The following is a 23,076-nucleotide window of genomic DNA, read 5'->3' as shown; positions in this document are numbered from 1 at the left end:
CGGATGTTGGAGGGAGCTCCCACTGCATCCGGGGTCGAGGGTACTCTCCCCCATGAGAGGGGTGAGACACCTAATCCGGGTTACAGAGGGGTGAAACCCCCAAACACGAGGGTCTGGAGGCGATCCCACCGCACCTGGGGTAGAGGGCACTCCCAACCTGGGAGGAGTGAGAAACCCCGACCCAAGTTTCAGGGAAGCTCCTACTGCACCTGGGTGGAGGGCTCTCCATTCCCCTGGGAGGGGCGAGACACCGCAAACTGGGGTGTCATGGGGAGCTCCCACTGCACCTGGGGTAGAGGACACTCACCTCCCCGACAATGGCGAGTCTCCCCGAACCCGCATGTCTGGGGGAGCTCCTACCATATCAGGGGTTGAGGGCACTCTTTCTCCCATGGGGCTAGACCATCAAACCTGGGTGTTGGGGGTAACTGCCACCACAACTGGGGTTGAGGGCACTCTCCCACCGAGGGCCGAGACCACATGAACCCGAATGTTTGGGGAACTCTCCAACAGGGAGGGGAAGGGCCCCCAACTCGGGTGTTGGGGGAAACTCCCACCACACTTGGGGTCAAGGCACCACCCATTGGGAGGAGTAAACACCCCAGACCCAAGTGTTTGGGGGATCTCCCACAGTACCCGGGTTCTAGGGCACTCCACCCCTGAGAGGCGAGACCCTCGACTACAGGTGTCAAGGGAAGCTCCCATTGCACCTTGAGTCGAGGGCAACCCTCCCCCTGGGAGGAGCGACCATCTGAACCCAGGTGTTGGGGGGACTCTCCCCATGACAGGGGCTAGACCCCCAGCAGCTGGTTGTTGTGGGGATCTCCCACTGCACACGAGGTCGAAGGCATTCCCCCCGGAAGGGGGACAACACCCCAAAACTGGGTGTGGGGAAAAGTCCTACTGCACCCAGGGACAAGGTCACTCACCCCCCGAGAGGCGAGACCCCAGAACTCAGGTGTTGGCTGGAGTTCCAATCACATGGGGGTCAAGGGCACTCCCCCCCACGGGAAGGATGAGAAACCCCAAACCCGGGTTTCGGGGGGAGCTCCCACCACATCTGGGGTTGAGAGCACTCCACACCACCAGGGAGGGGCAAGATATCTGGAAAGGGGGTGTCTTGGGGAGCTCCCACTGCACCTGGGGTCGAGGGCACTCCCCTCCCTGGTAGGGGCGAGACCCCCCCAAACCAGGTATTGGTCTGAAATCTCACCACGCCTTGGGTGGAGGGCACTCCCGCCCCCTTGGGGTGGGACCCCGAACCTGGGTGTCAGGGGGAGCTCCCACCAGAACTGGGGTTGAAGGCACTCCCCCACAAGGGATGAGACCACATGAACCTGAATGTTGGGGGGACTCCCCAACCTGAAGGGTGAGACCCCTGAACCCGGGTGTCCAGGGGAGCTCCCACCACACCAGGGTCGAGGACACTACCACCCTGGGATAGGCAAGACACACCGACTCTGCTGTTGGGGATAACTCCCAACGCACCCTGGGTTGAGGGCACTTGCCCCCACCACGTGCAAAATCCCGAACCCGGGTTTCAGGGTGAGCTTCCACTGAAGCTGTGGTCAAGGGCACTTCCCACTCCCAGGAGGGAGGAGATCCCCAGAATCCAGGTGTTTGGGGAACTCCCCCGTGAGGAGGGTGAAACCCCCTGAACCCAGGTGTCAGTTGGAACTCCCACTGCACTTGAGATGGAGGGCACTTCCCCCCAGAAGTGCAAGACACTACGAACCCAGGTGTCAGGAGAGCTCCCACTGCACCCAGAGTCGAGGGCACTCCCTACCCCCGGGAGAGGTGAGACACCCCGAACCTGGGTGTCAACAGTTACTCTCTCTCCCGCACCCGAGTGGAGGACACTTGCACCTTTTGGAGGGGTGAGACTCCCGAAACACTGTTCATGGGGTGCTCCCACCTCACCCAGGGTTGAGAGCACTCCCCCACCCTGGGAGTAGCTAAACCCCAGAACCCAAGTGTTGGGGTACTCCCAAACAGGAGGGGAGACCCCCAAACCCGGGTGTTGTGGGGAGCTCCCACCACACTCAAGGTGGAGGACACTCCCCTTCCCAGGACTGGCAAGACACCCCGAACCCGGATGTCAGGAAGAATTCCCACCACACCCGGGTTTGAGGGTACTCTCCCCCCGAGAGGAGCGAGACACCCGCACCTGGGTTCCAGAGGGGTGAGACCCCCAAGCCCGGTGTAGGGTGGCGAGCCCACTGCACCCAGGGTACAGGGCACTCCCACCCCAGAAGAACGAGAAACTCTGAACCTGAGTTTCAGGGGGAGCTCCCATCACACCCAGGGTTGAGGGCACTCTACTCCCCTGGGAGGGGCGAGACACCCCAAACTGGGGGTGTTGTGGGGAGCTCCCACTGCACCCAGGGTCGAAGGCACTCGCCTCCCCAGGAGTGGCCAGACTCCATGAAACCCATGTGTTGTGGGGAGCTCCAACCGCACTGGGTGGAGGGCACTCCCGCCTCTGTGGGGTGAGACCCCCGAATGTGGGTGTTGGAGGTAACTCCCACTGCAACTGGGGTTGAGGGTACTCCACTCCAGGAGGGGTGAGACCCCCCAATCCTGAAGGTTGGGGGTACTCCCCAACCCAGAGGGGCAAGACCCCCCAAACCCTGGTGTCAGGGGGATTTCCCACAGCACCTGGGGTCGAGATCACCGCCCCTCTGGAGATGCAAAACTCCCCGAACCAAGTGTTGGGGTGATCTCCCACAGTACCCAGGGTTGTAGGCACTCCACCCCTGAGGGGAAAGACCCCCCAACCCGGGTGTCTAGGGGAGCTCCCACCACACCTTGAATCAAGAGCACTGTCCTCTCTGGGAGTGGGCAAGACCACCTGAACCCAGGTGTTGGGCAGACTCCCCCCCCATAGGGACTAGACCCCCACACCTGGTTGTCATGGGAAGCTCCCACTGCACTGGGGGGTTGAGGGCAGTATCCCCCCGGAAAGGGAGAGAAATCCCCAAATGGGATGTCGTGGGGAGCTCTCGGGATGGAGGGAACTTCCCTCCACTGGAGGAGGGAGACCACTCAAAACTGGTTTTCAGGTGGAAATCTCATCGAGTCTGGGTGGAGGGCATTCCCGCCCACCTTGGGGTGAGACCCCAGAACCTAGGTGTCAGGGGTAGCTCCCATCAGAACTGGAGTTGAAGGCACTCCCCCGAACCTGAATGTTGGGGGGATTCCCCAACCTTGAGGGGCCAGACCCCCAAACACGGATGTTTGTCGGAGCTCCCACCGCACCCGGGTTCAAGGGTACTAGCCACCCCCGGGAGGGGTGAGACACCCTGACCCCGAACCCAGGTGTTGTGGGGAGCTTCCACCGCACCCGGGGTCAAGGGCACTGCACCCTCAATAGGGATGAGACCCTCTGAACCAGGGTGTAGGGGGTAGCTCCCACCATACCCGGGGTGGAGGGCACTCCCCCCACAGGGGTGAGATTCCCTAATATGAATGTGGGGGACCCCTCATCCAGAAGGGGAGAACCCCAAACCTGGGTGTCAGTGAAGCTCCCACTGCACCTGGGGTCGAGGGAACTCCCTCACCAGGAGGGGCGAGACACATTGAATCTGGGTGTCAGAGGGAGCTCACATGCACCTGGGGTGGTGGGCTTTCTCCCCCCTCAGGAGGGGCAAGAACTCTGAAACCGGGTTTGGATGGAAGCACCCATCACACACATGTTCGAGGACACTACCCAAGGGGAGGGGCGAGACACCAAACCCAAATGTCGGGGAGACTCCCCCACAGGAAGAAGAGACCCCGGAACCCGGGTGTCAGTGTGGAGCTCCTACCACACCCAGGGTCGAGGGAAATCCCTCCACAGGAAAGGTGAGACATCCCAAACCTGGGTTTTGGGGGGAGCTCCCAATATACCCGAGGTCCAGGGCACTCCTCCCCAGAGTGGTGAGATACCCCAGACCCGGGTGTCAGAGAGAGTTCACACTGTATGCAGCAACAAGGCAAATACCCTCCGGGGAGTAAGACACCCCGAACACAGGTGTCAGGAGAAGTTCCAAAAAGCACACTAGTTCGAGGTCACTCCCACACCCCACGGGAGGGGCCAGACAACCCTAACTCTGGTATCAGGATGCCTTCCCACCATACCCAGGGTCAAGGCACTCCCCCCCACCAAGTGGTGAGTAACCCCATCCCAGGTATCCCAGAGTGAGTGTGTCAAGGTTCAAACAAGTAGGACAAACCATTTGTCCTACATGGGAAAACAAAGTGAAACCTAAAAATTCAAAATGTTCCAGCAAACTAACGCTTCAACCAAGAAGAAGGAAATTTGGAGGGCCACCTACGAGTGGAATACCAATCATTCCTGCAAAGTATCAACAGATCTAATGAAAAAATACTTGCTGAGATTCCAGTAAACTCTGAGTTCTTTGGAAGCTTGGCAAATGGTTTCAAATGAAAGCATTTTTTTTCATTGCCTTTGCTTAGGACAACTTCAACAAGAAATAAAGCATAGAGAATGCATTGAGAACTAATTGAGTGAGTCAAGTTTCAAGCAGCTAGCATGAACCCTGTTTGATTTAGAGTTCCAACTGCATCTATCCCTATAGGGGAAAAGGAAGTGAAACCTAAAGTTTCAAAGTGTTTCTGCAAATGAATGCTTCAAACTAGAAGAATGAAATTTGGGGGTCGAAGTGCGACTGAAGTACCAATCATTCCTGCCAAGTATCAACAAGATCGGGTGAAAAAATATTTGCTGATATTCCAGAAAAATCGGACTTCTGTGTAAGCTTGGCAAATGCTTTCAAATAGAATTGTTTTCTCCTTGCATCTGCTTAGGGCTATTTGAACAGGGAACAAAACATAGAGATCAAACTTAGAACTAATTGAGTGTGTCAAGTTTCAAGCAGCTAGTACAAACCATTTTTTTTATTTAGAGTTCCAAGTTCCTCTATCCCTATAGGGGATAACGAAGTGAAACCTAAAAATTCAAAGTGTTCCTGAAAACGAACGCTTCAACCTAGAAGAATGAAATTTGGGGGGCCAAGTGCGACTGGAGTAGTGATTATTCCTTCAAAATATCAACAAGTTCAGGTGAAAAAATATTTGCTGACATTCCAGTAAACTCAAAGTTCCATGGAAACTTGGCAAATGCTTTCAAATTAAAGGTTTTTTTCCTTGCTTCTACTTAGAGCTACTTCAACAGGGAACAAAGCATAGAGAGCACACTGAGAACCAATTGAGTGTGTCAAGTTTCAAGCAGCTAGCACAAACCATGTTTGATTTAGAGCTCCAAATGCCACTAACCATATATGGGCAATCCAAGTGAAACCTAAAAATTCAGTGTGCCTGAAAATGAACGCTTAAACCTAGAGGAATGAAATTTGGGGGGCCAAGTGTGACTGGAGTACCGATCATTCCTTGAAAATATCAACAAGATCGGGTGAAAAAATATTTGCTGAGATTCCAGTAAACTCGGATTTCTGTGGAAGTTTGGCAAAAGCTTTCAAATGAAAGTGTTTTTCCCTTGCCTCTGCTTAGGGCTACATCAATAGAAAATAAAGCATAGAGAGCACAATGAGAACTAATTAAAAGTGTCAAGTTTCAAGCTGCTAGGACAAACCATGTTTGATTTAGAGTTCCAACTGCCTCTATCCATATGGGGAAAAATGAAGTGAAACCTAAAAAATCAAAGTGTTCCTGCAAATGAATGCTTCAACCTAGAAGAATGAATTTTGGAGGGCCAAGTGTGATTTGAGTACTGATCATTCCGTCAGAATATCAACAAGTTTGGGTGAAAAAATATTTGCTGAGATTTCAGTAAACTCGGAGGTTTGTAAAAGCTTGGCAAGTGCTTTCAAATGAAAGTGTTTTTTCTTTGCTTCTACTTAGGCCTACTTCAACAGGGAACAAACCATAGAGAGCACATGTGCATACCCTCCCTATGCACATTGAGTCTGTCAAATTTCAAGTAGCTAGGCCATGCCATGTTTGAAATAGAGTCTCAAATGCCTTTATCCCTGTAGGGAAAAATGAAGTGAAACCTGAAAATTCAACGTGCTCCTGCAAATGAATGCTACAACCTAGAAGAATGAAATTTGGGGGGCCATGTGTGACTGGATTACCGATGATTCCTTGAAAGTATCAAAATGCTTGGTGAAAAATATTTGCTGAGATTCCAATAAACTTGGAGTTCTGTGGAAGCATGGCAAACACTCTCAAATGAAAGTGTTTTTTTCTTGCATCTCCTTAGGGCTACTTCAACAGAGAACAATGCATAGACAGCACTCAGAGAACTAATTTAGTGTGTCAAGTTTAAAGCAGCTAGGACAAACCATGTTTTATTCAGAGTTCCAACTGACTCAATCCCTGTAGGGGAAAATGAAGTGAAACCTAGAAATTCAAAGATTTCCTGCAAGCGAACACTACAACCAAGAAGAATGAAATTTGGGCGACTAAGTGTGATTTGAGGTCCCACCATTCCTTGAAAGTGTCATCAAGATCAGGTGAAAAAATATTTGCTGAGATTCCAGTTAACTTGGAGGTCTGTGGAAGCCTGGCAAATGCTTTCAAATGAAACTGTTTATTCTTTGCCTCTGCTTAGGGCTACTTCAAAAAGGAACAAAGCATAGAGAACACACTGAGAATGAATTGAGTGTGTCATGTTTCAAGCAGCTAGCACAAGGCATGTTTGATTTAGAGTTTCAATTGCCTCTATCCCTATAGGGGAAAACAAAGTGAAACCTAAAAATTCCATGTGTTCCTGCAAATGAATGCTTCAACCTAGAAGAATGAAATTTGGGGGAACAAGTGCGACTGGAGTACTGATCATTCCTTCAAAGTATCAATAACTTTGGGTGAACAAATATTTGCTGAGATTCCAGTAAACACGGAGTTCTGTGGAAGCTTGGCAAATTATTTAAAATGAATTTTTTTCCTTTCCTCTGCTTTGAGCTAGTTCAACAGAAAAAAAAAAAAAAAACAAAAACATACAGAGACCACTTGGAACTGATTGAGTCTGTCAAGTTTCAAGCAGCCAGCACAAACCATGTTTGATTTAGAGTTCCAACTGCCACTATCCCTATAAGGGGAAAATGAATTGAAATCTAAAACTTCAAAATGATCCTGCAAACAAATGCTTCAACATAGAAGAATAAAACTTAGCAGGCCATTTTCGACTGGAGTTCCAATCATTCTATCAGAGTATCAACAAGATCAGGTGAAAAACCATTTGCTATGATTCCAGTAAACTCAGAGTTGTGTGGAAGCTTGACAAAGACTTTCAAATGAAAGTTTTTTCTTCCTTGCAACTCTTAGGGCTACTTCAACAGGAAACAAAGCAGTCTGTCAAGTTTCAAGCATTTAGCACAAACCATGCTTGATTTAGATTTCCAAATGCATCTATCTTAGGGGAAAATAAATTGAAACCTAAAAATTCAAAGTGTTCCTGCAAACGAATGCTTGAACCTATAAGAATAAAATTTGGGGGGCCATGTGCAACTGGAGAACCAATGATTCCTTCAATTTATCAACAAGATTGGTGAAAAAAATATTTTCTTACATTTTAGTTAACTCGGAGTTCTGTGGAAGCTTGGCAAATGCTTCCAAATGAAAGTGTTTTTTCCTTGCTTCTTCTTAGGGCTACTTCAACAGGGAACAAAGCATAGAGAGCACACCGAGAACTAATTGAGTATGTAAAGTTTCAAGCAGCCAGCACAAATCATGTTTGATTTATTGTTCCAAATGCCTCTATCCCTATAGGGGAAAACAGATTGAAACCTAAAAATTCAAAGTGTACCTGCAAACGAACGCTTCAAACTAGAAGAATGAAATTTGGATGGCCATCTGCGATTGGAGTAGTGATCATTTCTTCAAATTATCAACAAGATAAGTTGAAAAAATATTTGATAAGATTTCAGTAAACTCAGCATTCTGCTGAAGCTTGGCAATTCTTTGAAATGAGAGTGTTTTTTCCTTGTCTCTGCTTATGGCTACTTTAACAGGGAAAAAAAGCATAGAGAGCGCACAGAGAAATAAATGAGTGTGTCAAGTTTCAAGCAGCTAGCACAAACCATGTTTGATTTAGAGTTCCAAGACCCTCTATCCCTATAGGGGACAATGAAGTGAAACCTAAAAATGCAAAGTGTTCCAGCAAACAAATACTTCAACATAGAAGAATGAAATTTGGGGAGCCATTGTGACTGGAGTACGGATCATTCCTTCAAAGTATCAATGAGATCGGATGAAAAAATATTTTCTGAGATTCCAGTGAACCTGTAATTCCTTTAATGCTTGGCAAATACATTCAAGTTAAAGTGTTTTTTCCTTGCCTCTCCTTAGGGCTACTTCAACAGGGAACAAAGCATAGAGAGCACACTGAGAACTAATTGAGTGTGTCAAGTTTCGAGCAGCTAGACCAAACAATGTTTGATTTAGAGTTCCAACTGCCTCTAGTCCTATAGGGGAAAAAGAAGTGAAACCTAAAAATTCAAAGTTTTCCTGTGAACAAATGCTTCAACTTAGAAGAATGAAATTTGGGCGGCCAAGTATGACTGGAGTACTGATCATTCCTTCAAGATAACAACAAGATCAGGTGAAGAAATACTTGCTGAGATTACAGGAAACTCAGAGTTCTGTGAAAGCTTAGGAAACATGTTCATATGAAAGTGTTTCTTCCTTGCCTCTGCTTAGGGCAACTTCAACAGGGAAAAAGCATAGAAAGCACACTGAGAACTAATTGAGTGTGTCAGGTTTTAAGCACCTAGCCCAAACCATGTGATTTAGAGATCCAATATCCTCTATCTGTATAGGGAAAAACAAAGTGAAATCTAAAAATTCAAAGTTTTCCTGCAAATGAAATTAGGGGTCAAGTGCGACTGGAGTTCTGATCATTCCTTCAAAGTATCAACAAGATCGAGTGAAAAAATATTTGCTGAGATTCCAGTAGACTCAAAGTTCTTTGGAAGCCTGGCAAACACTTTCAAATGAAAGTGTTTTTTCCTTGCCTCTGGTTAGGGCTACTTCAACAGGGAACAAAGCATAGAGAGAGAACTGAGAACTAATTGAAACTTTCAAGTTTCAAGCAGTTAGCACAAACCATGTTTGATTTAGAGTTCCAAATGCCTCTATCCTTATAGTGGAAAATGTAGTAAAACCTATAATTGAAAGTGTTCCTGCAAGCAAATGCTTCATCCTAGAAGAATAAAATTTGGGGGACAAGTGCAACTGGAGGACCGATCATTCGTTGAAAGTATCAAGAAGATTGAGTGAAAAAATATTTGCTGAGATTCCAGTAAACTCGAAGTTTGGTGGAAGCTTGGCAAATGCATTCAAATGAAAGCGTTTTTTTCCTTGCCTGTAGTTAGGGCTACTTAACAGGGAACAAAGCATAGAGAGTACACTGAGAACTAATTGAGTCTGTCAAATTTGAAACAGGTAGGACAAACCATGTTTGATTTAGAGTTCCAACAGCCTCTATCCATATAGGGGGAAATGAAGTGAAACCAAAAAATTCAAAGTGCTCCTGCAAAAGAATGCTTCAACCTAGAAGAATAAAATTTGGGGAGTCAAGAGTGACTGGAGTACCAATGATTTCTTCAAAGTATCAGCAAGATCAGTGAAAAAATATTTGCTGAGTTTCCAGTAAACTAGGAGTTTTGTGGAAGCTTGGCAAATGCTTTCAAATGAAAGTGTTTTTCCCTTGCTTCTACTTAGGGCTACTTCAGTGGGGAACAAAGAATAGAGAGTGCAGTGAGAAGCAATTGAGTGTGTCAGGTTTCAAGCAGCTAGCACAAACCATATTTGATGTAGAGTTCCACATCCCTCTATTCCTATAGGGGAAAACGAAGTGAAACCTAAAAATTCAAAGTATTCCTGCTAGTGAATGCCTCAACCTAGAAGAATGAAATTTGGGAGGTGAAGGATGACTGAAGGACTGATCATTACTTCAAAGTTTCATCAAGATTGCATGAAAAAATATTTGCTGAGATTCCAATAAACTCGGAGTTCTCTGGAAGCTTGGCAAATGCATTCAAATGAAAGTGTTTTTTCCTTGCCTCTTCTTAGGACTACTTCAACAGGGAAGAAAGCATAGAGAGTGCACTGAGAACTAATTGAGTTTGACAAGTTTCAAGCAGCTAGGAAAAACAATGTTTGATTTAGATTTCCAACTACTTCTATCCCTATAGGGAAAAACAAAGTGAAACCTAAAATTCAAAGTGTTCCTGCAAACGAATGCTTCAACGTAGAAGAATGAAATTTGGGGGGCCAAGTGTGCGTGGGATAGCAATCCTTCCTTCAAAGTATCAACAAGATCACCTTAAAAAGTACTTGCTGAGATTCCAGTAAATTCTGAATTCTGTGGAAGCTTGGCAAATGCTTTCAAATGAAAGTGTATTTTTCTTGCCTCTGCTTAGGGCTACTTCAACAGGAAACAAAGCCTAGAGAGCACACTGAGAACTAATTGAGTGTGTCAAGTTTCAAGCAGCTAGCACAAGGCGTGATTGATTTAGAGTTCCAACTGCCTCTATTCCTATAGGTGAAAATAAAGTGAACCTTAAAAATTCAAGTGTTCCTGCAAACGAATGCTTCAACCTAGAAGAATGAAATTTGGGGGGCAAAGTTTGACTGGAAGACCAATCATGCCTTCAAAGATTGGGTGAAAAAATATTTGCTGAGAGTCCAGTAAAGTTGGAATTCTGTGGAAGCTTGGCAAATGCATTCAAATGATAGTGATTTTGCCTTGATCTGCTTAGGGCTACTTCAACAGGGAACAAAGTATAGAGAGCACACTGATAACTAATTGTGTCTGTCAAGTTTCAAGCAGTTAGCACAAACCATGTTTGATTTAGAGTTTCAAATCCCTCCATCCCTATAGGGGAAAATTAAGTGAAACCTAAAAATTCAAAGTGTTCCTGCAAGTGAACGCTTCAACCTAGAAGAATGAAATTTTGGGGGCCAAGTGTTACTGGAGTACCAAATTTCAAAGTATCAACAAAATTGGATGAAAAAATATTTGCTGAGGTTCCAGTATACTCAGAGTTTTGTGGTAGCATGGCAAATGGTTTCAAATGAAATTGTTTTTTTCCTTGCCTCTGGTTAGGGCTACATCAACAGGGAGCAAAGCATAGAGAGCACAGTGAGAACTAATTGAATGTGTCAAGGTGCCATCAGCTAGCAAAAACCATGTTTGATTTAGAGTTCCAACTGCCTCTATATGTATAGGAGAAAAAATGTGAAACCTAAAAATTGAATGTGTTCCTGCAAACGAATGCTTCAACCTAGAAGAATGAAATTTGGTGGGCTAAGTGCGAATTGGGTACCGATCATTTCTTCAAAGTATGAACAAGTTCCGGTATAAAAATATTGCTGAATTTCCAGTAAATTCAGATTCTGTGGAAGCTTGTCAAACGCTTTCAAATGAAAGTGTTTTTTCTTGCCTCTGCTTAGGGCTTCTTTTACAGAGAACAAAGCATAGAGAGTGCACTGAGAATTAATTGAGTGTGTCAAGTTTCAAGCAGATAGCACACACTATGTTTGATTTAGGGTTCCAAGTTTCTCTATCCCTATAGGGGAAAATGAAGTGAAACTTCAAAATTCAAAGTGTTCTTGCAATAGAACGCTTCAACCTAGGAGAATGAAATTTGGAGAGCCAAGTGTGCCTGGAGTAGTAAACATTCCTTCAAAATATCAACAAGATCAGGTGAAAAATATTTGCTGAGATTCCAGTATACTCAGAGTTCTGTAAAAGCTTGGGAAACGCTTTCAAATGACAATGTTTTTTCCTTCCCTCTGCTTAGGGCTACTTCAACAGGGACAAGCATAGAGAGTGGACTGAGAACTAATTTACTGTGTCAAGTTTTAAGCAGCTAGGACAAGCCATTTTCTATTTAGAATTCCATATGACTTTTTCCCTATAGGCAAAAGGAAGTGAAACCTACAAATTCAAAGTGTTCACGCAATTGAACGCTTCAAACTAGAAGAATAAAATTTGGGGGTCCAAGTGCAACTGAGGTACCAATCATTCCTTGAAAGTATCAACAACATCGGTAGAAAAAATATTTGCTGTGATTCCAGAAAACTCACACTTCTGTGGAAGCTTGGCAAATGCTTTTAAATGAAAGTGTTTTTTTCCTTGCCTCTGCTCAGTGCTACTTAACAGGGAACAAAGCATAGCGAGTGCTCTGAGAATTAATTGAGTCTGGCAAGTTTCAAGCAGTTAGCACAAAAAATGTTTGATTTAGAGTTACAAATGATTCTATCCCTATAGGGGAAAATGAAGTGAAACCTAAAAATTCAAAGTGGTCCTGCAAGTGGAACACTTCAACATAGAAGAATGAAATTTGACTAGCATAGTGCAATTGGAGTACCAATCATTCCTTCAAAGTATCCTCAAGATCAGGTGAAAAAATAATTGGTGAGATTCCAGTAAACTCGGAGTTCTGTGGAAGCTTGGCAAATGCTTTAAAAAACTGTTTTCTTTTCCTTCCCTTTGCTTAGGGCTACTTCAAAAGGGAACAAAGCATAGAGAGTGCACTGAGAACTAATTGAGTGTCATGATTCAAGCAGCTAGGACAAACCATGTTTGATTTAGAGTTCCATATGCCTCTTTACCTATAGGCAAAAAAAGTGAAACCTAAAAATTCAAAGTGTTCCTGCAAATGAACACTTCAACCAAGAAGAAATGAAATTTGGGGGGCCAATAGTACCTGGAGTACCGATATTTCTTCAATGTATCAACCAGTTCATATGAAAAAATATTTGCAGAGATTCCAGTAAAATCGGAGTTCTGTGGAAGCTTGGCAAACGCTTTTAAATGAAAGTGTTTTTTCCTTGCTTCTACTTAGGGCTACTTCAACAGGGAACAAAACATAGAGAGCACACTGAGTACTAATTGAGTGTGTCACGTTTCAAGCAGCTTACACAAACCATGTTTGATTTAGAGTTTCAAATGCCTCTATCCATATAAGGGATAATGAAATGAAAACTAAAAATTCAAAGTGTTCCTGCAAATAAACGCTTCTATCTAAAAGAATGAAATTTGGGGGACCAAGTGCAACTGGAGTTGTGATCATTCCTTCAAAGTATCAACATCATTGGTTAAAAAAATTTTGCTGAGATTCCAGTAAACTCGGAGTTCTGTGGAAGTTTGGCAAACACTTTCAAATGAAAGTGTCTTTTCCTTGCCTCTGTTTAGGGCTACTTCAACAAAAAACAAAGCATAGGGAGGGTAGTGAGAACTAATTGAGTGTATCAAGTTTTAAGCAGCTAGCCAAACCATGTTTGATTTAGAGTTCCTATTTCCTCTATCCCTATTGGGGAAAACGAAGTAAAACCTAAAAATTCAAAGTGCTCCTGAAAAAAAACCCTTCAACCTATAAGAATAAAATTTGGGGGGGCAAGTGTGACCAGAGTATGGATCAGTCCTTCAAAGGATCAACTAGATCGAGAGAAAAAATATTTGCTGAGATTCCAGTAAACTCAGAGTTCTGTGGAAGCTTGGAAGATGCTTTCAAGTGAAAGTGTTTATTCCGTTCCTCCACTTTGGGCTACTTCAACAAGGAACAAAGCATAGAGATAGTATTGAGAACTAATTGAGTGTATCAAGTTTCAAGCAGCTAGCATAAACCATGTTTTGTTTAGAGTTCCAACTGCCCCTATCCCTATAGGGGAAAATGAAGTGAAACCTAAAAATTCAAAATGTTCCAGCAGAGGAGCCCTTCAACCTAGAAGAATGAAATTTTGGTGGGCAAGTGCAACTGGAGTTCCAATCATTCCTTCCAAGTATCGACAAGATCCGGTGAAAAAATATTTGCTGAGATTTCATTAAACTCAGAGTTCTTTGGAAGCTTGGCAAATGCTTTCAAATTAAATTTGTTTTCCTTGCCTCTGCTTAGCCCTACTTCAACAGGAAATAAATCATAGAGAGAACACTTAGAACTAATTGAGTATGTCAAGTTTCAAGCAGCTAGCACAAACCATGTTTGATTTAGAGTTCCAACTGCTTCTATCACTCTAGGGAAAACTGAAGTGAAATGTAAAAATTCAAAGTGATCCTGTAAATGAACACTTCAACCATGAAGAATCAAATTTGGCAGGCCAAGTGCACCCGGAGTTTCAATCATTCCTTCAAAGTATCAACAAGATCAGGTGAAACAATATGTGCTGTGATTCCAATAAACTTGGAGTTCTCTGGAAGCTTGCCAAATGCTTTCAAATGGAAGTTTTTTTTTTTATCTTGCCTCTGCATATTGCTACTTCAACAGGAAACAAAGCATAGAGAGCCCCTTAGAACTAAATGAATCTGTCAAGTTTCAAGGAGTTAGCACAAACCAAGTTTGATTTAGAGTTCCATCTGCCTCTATCCGTATAGTGGAAAATGAATTGAAACCTAAAAATTCAAAGTGTTCCTGCAAACGAATGCTTCAATCTAGAAGAATGAAATTTGGGGGGCCAAGTGCAAATCCAGTACTGATCATTCCTTCAAAGTATCAACAAGATTGGTGAAAAAAAATTTGCTTAGATTTTAGTAAACTAGGAGTTCTGTGGAAACTTGGCAAACGCTTCCAAATGAAATTGTTTTTTCCTTACTTCTATTTAGGGCTACTTCAACAGGGAACAAAGCATAGAGAGCACACTGAGAGCTAATTAAGTGTGTTCTGTTTCAACAAGCTAGCACAAACCATGTTTGATTTAGAGTTCCAATTTCCTGTATCCCTATAGGGGAAAATGATGTGAAACGTAAAAATTCAAAGTGTTCCTGCAAAAGAATGCTTCAACCTAGAAGTATGAAATTCGGGCATCCAAGTGAGACTGGAGTACAGTTTATTCCTTCAAAGTATCAAAAAGATCGGTTGAAAAAATATTTGCTGAGATTCCAGTAAACTCGAAGTTCTGTGGAAGCTTGGCAAATGCTTTCAATGAAAGTGTATTTGCATTTCCTCTGTTTAGGGCTACTTCAACAAGGAACACTGAGAAGTAATTGAGTGTGTCAAGTTTCAAACAGCTAGCCCAAAGCATGTTTGATTTAGAGTTCCAACTGCCTCTATTCCTATAGTGGAAAACTAACTGAAACCTAACAATTCAATGTGTTCCTGCAAAAGAACGCTTCAACCTAGAAGAATGAAACTTCAGGGGTCAAGTGCGACTGAAATACTGATCATAACTTCAAAGTATCAACAAGATCGGGTGAAAAAAATTTGCCGAGATTCCAGTAAACTCAAAAGTTCTGGGGAAGCTTGGCATACGTTGTCAAATAAAAGTAAGTTTTCCTTGCCTCTTCTTAGGTCTACTTCAACAGGGAACCAAACAAAGAGAGCACACTGATAAATAATGAGTGTGTCAAGTTTCAAGCAGCTAGTAAAACCATGTTTGATTTAGAGTTCCAACTGCCTCTATCCCTATAGGGGAAAATAAAGTGAAACATAAAAACTCAAAGTGTTCCTGAAAATGAATGCTTCAATCTAGAAGAATGGAATTTCAGGGAATACCAATCATAACTTCAAGGTATCAACAAGATTGGGTGAAAAAAATATTTTCAGAGATTCCAGTAAACTGAAAGTTCTGTGGAAGCTTGGGATATGCTTTCAAATATAAGTGATTATTCCTTGTCTCTGCTTACGGCTACATCAACAGGGGACAATGCATTGAGAGTGCATTGAGATCTAATTGAGTGTATCAAGTTTCAAGCAGGTAGCACAAACCGTGTTTGATTTAGATTTCAAACTCCTTGTATCCCTATAAGTGAAATCAAAGGAAACCTAAAAATTCAAAGTGCTCCTGCATACGAATGCTCCAAACTAGAAGAATGATGTTTGTGAGGACAAGTGCAACTGCAGTACCGATCATTCCTTCAAAGTATCAAGAAGTTCGGGTGAAAAAATATTTGATGAGATTCCAGTAAACTTGAAGTTCTGTGGAAGCTTGGCAAATGCTTTCAAATGAAAGTGGTTTTTCCTTGCCTCTGTTCTGGGCTACTTCAACAAGAAACAAAGCATAGAGAGTGCACTGAGAACTACTTGAGTGTCTCAAGATTCAAGTAGCTAGCACAAACCATGTTTGATTTAGATTTCAAAATGCCTCTATCCCAGTAGGTGAAAATGAAGTGAATCCTAAAAATTCAAATTGTTCCTGCAATCAAACACTTCACCTTAGAATTATGAATTATTGGGGGCCAAGTGCATCTAGAATACCAATCATTCCTTCAAAGTATTTACAAGTTCTGTTGAAAAAAATATTTGCTGAAATTCCAGTAAACTTGGCGTTCTGTGGAAGCCTTTCAAAAGCATTCAAATGAAACTGGTTTTTTATTGCCTCTGCTTAGGGCTACTTCAAAAAGTAACAAAGCATAGAGAGCAAACTGAGAAATAATTGAGTGTGTCAAATTTCAAGTGGCTAGTACAAACTGTGTTAGATTTAGGGTTTCAAATGCCTCTATTCCTATAGGGTAAAATGAAGTGAAATCTAAAAATTCAAACTGTTCCAGCAAACGAACGCTTCAAACTAGAAGAATTAAATTTGGGGAGCCAAGTGTGAATGGAATACCAATCATAACTTCAAAGAGTCAACAAGAATGGGTGAACAAATATTTGCCAAGATTCCAGTAAACTTGGAGTTCTGTGGTAGCTTGGAAAAAGCTTTCACATTTACGTGTTTTTTCCTTCCCTCTTCTTAGCTCTACTTCAACAGGGAACAAAGGATAGAGAGTGCAATGAGAACTAATTGAGTGTGTCAAGTTTCAAGCAGGCAGCACAAACCATGTTTGATTTTAAAGTTCCAAATGCAACTATCCCTATAGGGGAAAACAAAGTGAAACCTAAAAATTCAAAATTTTCCTGCAAACACATGCTTCAACCTAGAAAAATAAAATTTTGGGTCCAAGTGTAACTAAAGTACCGATCATTCCTTCAAAGTATCAACACAATCGGTTGGAAAAATATTTTCTGAGATTCCAGTAAACTCAGTGTTTTGTGGAAGATTGGCAAATGCAGTCAAATGAAAGTTTTTTTTCTTGCCTGTGCTTAGGGCTACTTCAACAGGTATCAAAACATGGGGAGTGCAGAGAGAACTCATTGAGGGTTTCAAGTTTCAGGAAACTAGTACAAACCATGTTTGATTCAGAGTTCCAACTGCCTCTACCACAATAGGGGAAAAACAAGTAAAACCTAAACACTCAAAGTGTTCCTGCAAACAAATGCTTCAACCTATAAGAATGAAATTTGGGGGGCCAAGTGTGACTGGAATACGAATCTTTCCTTCAAAGTATCAACAAGATCTGGTGAAAAAACATTTGCTGAGATTCCAGTAAACTTGGAGTTTTGTGGAAGCTTTCAAATGCTATCAAATGTTTTTTTTCCTTGCCTCTGTTTAGGGATACATAAACAGAAAACAAAGCATAGATAGTGCACTGAGAACTAAATGAGTGTGTCAAGTTTCAAGCAACTAGCACAAAACATGACTTATTTAGATTTCAAACTGCCTCTATCCCTATAGGTGAAAATGAAGTGAAACCTAATAATCCAAAGTGTTCCTGCAAACAAATGCTTCAACCTAGAAGAATAAAATTTTGGGGGCCATGTGTGACTGGAGTACCAATCATTCCTTCAATATATCAACAAGATTGGGTGAAAAAATGTTTGCTGAGATTCCAGTAAACTTGGCGTTCTGGGGAAGCTTGACAAACACTTTCTATTGAAAGTGTTTTATCCTTGCTTCTACTTTGGGCTATTTCAACAGAGAACATGCATACAGAGTGCACTGAGAACTAATTGGGTGTGTCATGTTTCTGTCAGCTAGCAAAAACCATGTTTGATTTATAGTTTTGACTGCCTTTATCCCTCTAGGAGAAACAAAGTGAAACCTAAAAATTCAATGTATTCCTGCAAACAAATGCTTCAACCTAGAAGAATAAAATTTTGGGGGCCATGTGCGACTGGAGTACCAATCATTCCTACAAAGTATCAACAAGTTCAGGTGAAAAAAAATTTGCTAATATTCCAGTAAACTCAGAGTTCTGTGGAATCTTGGCAAACATTTTAAAATGCCACCACTCACGGCTACTTCAACAGGGAACAATGCATAGAGAACATACTGAGAACTAATAGAGTGTGCCAAAATTTAAGTAGCTCGCACAAGCCACTTTTGATTTAGAGTTACAACTGCCTTTATTCATATAGGGGAAAATAAAATGAAATCTAAACATTCAAAGTGTTCCTGCAAATGAACACTTCAACCTAGAAGAATGAAATTTGGGGCACCAAGTGCAACTGGAGTACCGCTCATTCCTTCAAAGTATCAACAAGATCGGTTAAAAATATATTTGTTGAGATTCCAGTAAACTTGGAGTTCTGTGGAAGCTTGGCAAACACTTTCAAATGAAAGTGTCTTTTTTCCTTGCCTCTACTTAGACCTACTTCAACAGGGAACAAAGCATGCAGAGCACACTGAGATGTAATTCAGTGTGTCAAATTTTAAGCAGTTACCTCAAAGCTTGTTTGATTTAGAGTTCCAATTGCCTCTATCCCTATAGGGGAAACAAAGTGAAACATAACAATTCTAAGTGTTCCTGCAAGCAAAAGCTTCAACCTAGAAGAATAAAATATGGGGGGCCAAGTGCAACAGGAGTACTGATCATTCCTTCAAAGTATCAACAAGATACTTTGGTGAAAAAATATTTGCTGAGATTCCAGTAAACTAAGAGTTCTGTGGAAGCTTGGCAAATGCTTTCAAATGAAAGAGTTTTTACCATGCCTCTCCTTAGGGCTACTTCCACAGGGAACAAGGCATAGAGAGTGCACTGAGAACTAATTGAATGTATCAAGTTTCAAACAGCTAGCACAAACCATGTTTAATTTAGATTTCAAAATGCCTTTAACTCTAAAGGGGAAAATGATGTGAAACCTAAAAATTCAAGCGTTTCCTGCAAATGAATGCTTCAACTCAGAAGAATTAAATTTGGGGGGCCAATTGTGACTGGAGTACCAATCATTCCTACAATGTGTCAACAAGATTGGGTGAAAAAATATTTGCTGAGATTCTAGTAAACTCGGAGTTTTGTGGAAGCTTGGTGAACATTTTCAAATTAAAGAGACTTTTTCTTGCCTCTGCTTAGGGCTACTTAAACAGGGAATAAGGCATAGAGTGCCCACTTAGAACTTATTGAGTGTCTCAAAGTTCAAGCCACTAGCACAAACCATGTTTGATTTAGAGTTCCAAATGCCTGTATTCATATATGGGAAATTAAAGTGAAACCTAGAAATTCAAAGTGTGCCTGTAAATGAACGCTTCAACCTAGAAGAATGAAATTTGGGGGGCCAAGTATGATTGGAGTTTCAATCCTTCCTTCAAGGTATCAACAAGTTCTGATGAAAAAATATTTGCTGAGATTCCAGTAAACTCTGAGTTCTGTTGACGCTTGGCAAAGGCTTTCAAATTAAAATGTTTTTTTTTTTTGCCTCTGCTTAGTATTACTTTAGCAGGGAACAAAGCATAGAGAGCACACTGAGAACTAATTACGTGTGTCAAGTTTCAAGGGGCAAGGCAAAACATGTTTGATTGAGAGTTCCACCTGCCTCTATTTGTATAGGGGAAAACAAAGTGAAACCTAAAAATTCAACATGTACCTGAAAATGAATACTTCAACTTAGAAGAATAAAATTTGGGTGGCCAAATGTGTCTGGAGTACTGATCATTGTTTCAAAGAATCAACATGATCGTGTGAATAAATAATTGCTGAGATTCCAGTAAACTCAGAGTTTTTTGAAAACATGGGAAATGCTTTCAAATGAAAGTGTTTTTTCCTTGCCTATGCTTAGGGCTACTTCAACAGGGAACAAAGCTTAGAGAGAACACTGAGAAGTAATTCAGTGTGTCAAGTTTCAAGGAACTTGCTCAAACCATTTTTGATTTAGAGTTCCAAAAACCTCTATCCCCTATGGGGGAAAATGAAGTGAAACCTAAAAATTCAAAGTGTTCCTGCAAATGAATGCTTCCACCTAGAAGAATAAAATTTGATGAGGCAAGTGTGATTGGAATACTGATCATTTCTTCAAAGTATCAACAAGATTGAGTGAAAAAGTATTTGCTGAGATTCCAGAAAACTCAGAGTTCTGTTGAAGCTTGGCAAAGGCTTTCAAATTAAAGTGTTTTTTTTTTTTTGCCTCTGCTTAGGAAGACTTCAACAGGGAACAAAGCATAGAGAGTGCACTGAGAAATAATTAAATGTGACAAGTTTCAAGGTGCTAATCAAAACATGTTTGACTTAGAGTTCCACCTACCTCTATTTGTATAGGGGAAAACGAAGTGAAACTTAAAAGTTCAAAGTGTTCCTGCAAACAAATGCTTCAACTTAGAAGAATAAAAGTTGGGTGGCCAAGTGCATCTGCAGTATCTGTCATTGTTTCAAAGAATCAACAAGTTTGGGTGAATAAATAATTGCTGAGATTCCAGTAAACATGGAGTTCTGTTGAAGCTTGGCAAATGCTTTCTAATGAAAGTGTTTTTTCCTTTCCTCTGCTTAGGGCTGCTTCAACAGGGAATATGCATAGAGAGTGCACTAAGAACTAATTCAGTGTGACAGGTTTCAAGCAGTTAGAACAAAGCATGTTTGATTAAGAGTTCCAAATACCTCTATCCCTATAGGGAAAACGAAGTGAAACCTAAAAATTCAAAGTGCAAATGAACACTTCAACCTAGAAGAATGAAATTTGGGGGGGCCAAGTGCACCTGTAGTAGCAATCATTCCTTCAATGTGTCAACAAGATCAGGTGAAAAAATATTTGCTGAGATTCTAGTAAACTCAGTTTTTGGAAGCTTGTCAAATGATTTCAAATGAATGTGTTTTTTCCTTGCCCCTGCTTAGGGCCACTTCAACAGGGATCAAATCATAGAGACCACACTGAGAACTAATTGAGTATTTAATGTTTTTATCAGCTAGCACAAACCATGTTTGATTAAGAGTTCCAACTGCCTTTGTCCCTATAGGGGAAAATAAAGTGAAACCTAAAAATTCCAACTTTTCCTGCAAATGAACGTTTCAACCTAGAATAACAAAATTCGGGGGTCCACATGTGACTGGAGTACTGATCATTCCTACAAAGTATCAACAAGTTCAGATGAAAAACTATATGCTGAGATTCCAGTAAACTCAAATTTCTCTGGAAGCTTGGCAAACAATTCAATATGAATTTATTTTTTCATTTCCAACCCTTAGGGCTACTTCAACAGGGAAAAAAGCCTAGAGAATGTACTGAGAAGTAATTTGGGGGCCTAGTGCACCTGGAGTGTCGATCATTCTTTCAAAGTATAAACATGATTGGGTGAAAAAATATTTGCAGAGATTCCAGTAAACTCGGAGTTCTGTGGGAGCTTTCCAAATGCTTTCAAATGAAAGAGTTTTTTTTTCCTTAGGCTTAGGACTACTTCAACGGGGAACAAATCATAGAAAGCACACTGAGAACTAATTGAGTGTGTCAAGTTTCAACCAGCTAGCACAAATGATGTTTGATTTACAGTTCCAACTGCCTCTATATTTATAGGGGAAAAGGAAGTGAAACCTAAAAATTCAAAGTTTTCCTGCAAATGACCGCTTCAACTTAGAAGAATAAAATTTGATGGGCAAAGTGCTACTTGAGTATTGATCATTCTTTCAATGAAACAGCAAGTTTGGGTGAGAAAATATTTGCTGAGTTTCCAGTAAACTCAGAGTTCTGTGGAAGCCTGGCAAATGCTTTCAAATGAAAGTGGTTTTTTCCTTGCTCCTACTTAGGGTTACTTCCACAGGGGACAAATCATAGAGATGCACTGAGAACTAGTTGAGTGTTTCAAGTTTCAAGCAGCTAGCACAAACTATGTTTGATTTAGTGTTCCAAGTGCCTCTATCCCTATGGAGGAAAAGGAGGTGAAACCTAAAAATTCAAAGTGTTCCTGCAAATGAATGCTTCAACCTAGAAGAATAAAATTTGGTGGGTCAAATGTGACTGGAGTACAGATAATTCCTTCAATGTATCAACAAGATTGGGTGAAAAAATATTTGCTGAGATTCTAGTAAACTCGTAGTTCTGTGGAAGATTGGTGAATGCTTTCAAATGAAAGAGCTTTTTCCTTTCCTCTGCTTAGGGCTACTTCAACAGGGAACAAAGCACAGAGAGCTCACTGAGAGCTAATAGAGTCTTTCAAGTTTTAAGCAGATAGCTACAAACCATGTTTGATTTAGAGTTTCAAATGCCTCTATCCCTATAGAGGAAAACAAAGTGAAACATAAAAATTCAAAGTGTTCCTGCAAATGAATGGTTCAACCCAGAAGAATTAAATTTGGAGTCGAATTTGCGACTGAAGTACAGATCATTCCTTCAAAGTATCAACAAGATCTGGTGAAAAAATATTTGCTGAGATTCCAGTAAACTTGGAGTTCTGTGGGAGCTTGGAAAATGCTTTCAAATGAAAGAGTTTTTTCCTTGCCTCTGCTTAGGGCTACTTCAACAATGAAGAAAGCAGAGAGAGTACACTGTGACCTAATTGAGTGTGTCAAGTTTCATGCAGCTAGCCCAAAGGATGTTTCATTAGGAGTTCCAACTGCCTCTATCCCTATAGGGGAAAATGAAGTGAAACCTAAAAATGCAAAGTGTTCCTGCAAACGAACGCTTAATCTTCGAAGAATGAAATTTGGGGGCCATGTGTGACTTCAGTACCCATCATTTCTATGAAGTATCAACAATATCAGTTGAAAAAAATTTGCTGAGATTCCAGTAAACTTGGAGTTCTGTGGAAGATTGGTGAACGCATTCAAGTTAAAGAGATTTTTCCTTGCCTCTGCTTAGGGATACTTCAACAGGGAACAAAGAATAGTGAGTGCACTGAGCACTATTTTAGTGTGTCAAGTTTCAAGCAGCTAGGACAAACCATGTTTGATTTAGAGTTTCAACTGCCTCTATTCCTATAGGGGGAAAATGAGGTAAAACCTAGAAATTCAAAGTGTTCCTGAAAATGAACGCTTCAACCTAGAAAAATGAAATTTGGAGGGCCAAGTGCAACATGAGTACCAATCATTCCTTTAAAGTATCAACAAGATTGGGTGAAAAAATAATTTGCTGAGATTCCAGTAAACTCAGA

The sequence above is a fragment of the Callospermophilus lateralis genome, chromosome 1, assembly GCF_048772815.1.
Source record: "Callospermophilus lateralis isolate mCalLat2 chromosome 1, mCalLat2.hap1, whole genome shotgun sequence".
Lineage (NCBI taxonomy): Eukaryota > Metazoa > Chordata > Mammalia > Rodentia > Sciuridae > Callospermophilus > Callospermophilus lateralis.
This window is presented reverse-complemented; position numbering follows the sequence as displayed.